Source organism: Macrobrachium rosenbergii, chromosome 22, assembly GCF_040412425.1.
Source record: "Macrobrachium rosenbergii isolate ZJJX-2024 chromosome 22, ASM4041242v1, whole genome shotgun sequence".
In the NCBI taxonomy this organism is placed as follows: Eukaryota; Metazoa; Arthropoda; class Malacostraca; order Decapoda; family Palaemonidae; genus Macrobrachium; species Macrobrachium rosenbergii.
The window spans coordinates 28455891-28458390 of record NC_089762.1 but is presented as its reverse complement, the minus strand read 5'-3'; the positions used below and the strand labels follow the sequence as shown (position 1 = coordinate 28458390).

The window sequence follows — 2500 nt, the reverse complement described above, 5'->3', positions numbered from 1 at the left end:
AATTATAGGAAGACAAATATATATTTTGAGATTTTTATCAGTGGTTGCAGACACGACCGAAAAGCACAGTTAATGTCTTCGCCAGCAGCCTTATTATTCACGACACGACACCTACAAACGATCCCCAGTTCCTGTTGAAAGCCTTGATCTCTCTCTCTCTCTCTCTCTCTCTCTCTCTCTCTCTCTCTCTCTCTCTCTCTCTCTCTCTCTCTCTCTCTCTCATAGCTGTGCTGGAGATATGCAGATGATGGTCATGACTGTGTTATAACATACCAAGCTGTAAAATTGTAATTCCAGAAATGCTTCATGAGAGAGAGGGAGAAATGCATGTTGATAATGATGGTCATGGCTGTGTTATAACATATAAAGCTGTAAAATTGTAAGTCCAGAAATGTTTGATGAAAGAGAGAGAAAGAGAGAGAAATGCAAGTTGATGATGAATTCGAATGTTAATTTAGACTGGTATATACTCGATTTTCATTTGCATCGGTGGATAAAAAAGACTGATTATGGCGGTTAAACTGGAGCATTTTTTTTTTTTTTTTACATTTTGAATTCGGCATGTGAACTGTTTGTAATTAAAACACAGGATAATTTTTTTTCTTTCAAAGCTCTTAGAAATGATCAGTGACTGTTTTATGGTGCATGAATTAGCAGTGATTACTGCAGTGACTTGGTGAATTTATTTTACACGCGAATCATGATTTTGTAATGTACGTTCAGTGTAAACATGTATAGACTAAAGCAAGGCTAATTCAAATTCATGGTCATATGATCTTGCGCGAGGTACTTAAATGGCCCATTGAATCTGAGAGAGAGAGAGAGAGAGAGAGAGAGAGAGAGAGAGAGAGAGAGAGAGAGAGATCCCTCAGGTGATATTAACCAGAAAGGGATATGGCCAGGCAACCAACACCCCTCCCCCCTCCCTACCTACCATGGCCTTCCCAGTATCCCCAAACTATAAGTCAACATGTCAAGGTCCCTCCTGCCGTGAATATAAGGAATCGAGCCGCCCTCCAATGTATAGATAGTTCTTGGCTTAGGGAGAAGGAAGTCTCTCCCTTTCACTTCATTAAGAAAAAGTACGTTTCATGGGTGGTCGAGATGGGGATTAGATGGGGGCTGATGGGGAGGAAAGAGGGTTGGTGCCAGTGCTAAGCAAATGGGATGGAGCGGATGATGATATGTCGAGGCAGTATTTCATCCAAAGTCCCAACTCTTATTCCGCGTGATTGGCTTGCGCAGGCGCAGTGTATCATGACTAAATGGGGGCGAAAACCATAAAAACAATGAAGATATTCTTGTGATACTTTTACCTTTCTAAAACTATCGGACTGCTTTCTAACCTTTGCAAGATATTCTAATGAATATCAGAAGAACTTAGCGAGTTTTCCTAAATCATGACGTAAAAATTACGGTTAATAAGTAATGGATTATTTTCGTTTGGTTAGCACGTGACTTTGGGGCTGGGGGACGGGTAGGGAGAGGGGGAGAGAGGGGAGGGCACTATAGGGTTGGGTGGAATTGGAAGTTGAAGGTTGGCTTTACCAGACAGTGCCTCCTGGGGATTGGCACGGTGCCACACCACTGGTCAGAGACAAGGTCATTGGCCCGCGCCACCCAAATGCCCAAGCGTATGTGTATGCGTACATTATAATTATTACTTTATTGTGCAAAATGATGGTTATTGACGAAGCAAAAGATGTTTTGATTAAAAAGTGCATTGCAAGTGAAGCGAGGTTGTTGCAAATGGGGATAGTAAAGAATTTTGTAGGATATCAGAGCTTCTCTGGACACCACATGCACGCAGGCACCAGACACACACATACGCACGTACACACGCACGCGATTGCACGAAATTTATACGATGAACTTGGAAGATACGGAATGAATATAGGCCGTAAAATAATAAAGATGTTACATAACGTCATAATGAAATGGTAAGAAAACTAAACCGTCATTAAAGATTGAAAACTGCGAAATAAGAAAAAGCAAACCATGACAGCTTTCCAGGCAAGAAAGAAGGCAGATAGGAGACAAATAAATATAACTATGTTATATAACTGCATCATGAAATGAAAGAGAAACTAAACTATCATTTAGTATTGATAACTGCGAAATAAGAAAAATCAAACCATGACAGCTTTCCAGGCATGAAATAAGTTTGATAAGTTTCAAATAAATGTATAAGTATACCTTAGTTTAACCAGACCACTGAGCTGGTTTACAGCTCTCCTAGGGCCGGCCCGAAGGATTAGATTTATTTTACGTGGCTAAGAACCAATTGGTTACCTAGCAACGGGACCTGCGGCTTATTGTGGAATCCGAACCACATTATATCGAGAAATGAATTTCTATCACAAGAAATAAATTCCTCTAATTCTTCATTGGCCGGTCGGGGAATCGAACGCAGGCCCAGCAGAATGCTAGTCGGGAATGATACCGACCCATCCAATGAAAAACTTCAAATAAATGTAACTTTACCAAACAAAGGCAACGG

At 40.8% G+C, this 2500-nt stretch overlaps 1 protein-coding gene across 4 annotated transcripts in view; it reads left to right on the top strand.

The window, feature by feature from the left end:
- The window catches only part of AdamTS-A (ADAM metallopeptidase with thrombospondin type 1 motif A), a 712259-nt gene that overhangs the window by 326316 nt on the left and 383443 nt on the right, over positions 1-2500 (top strand). The gene's annotated exons all lie outside the window — the stretch shown is intronic.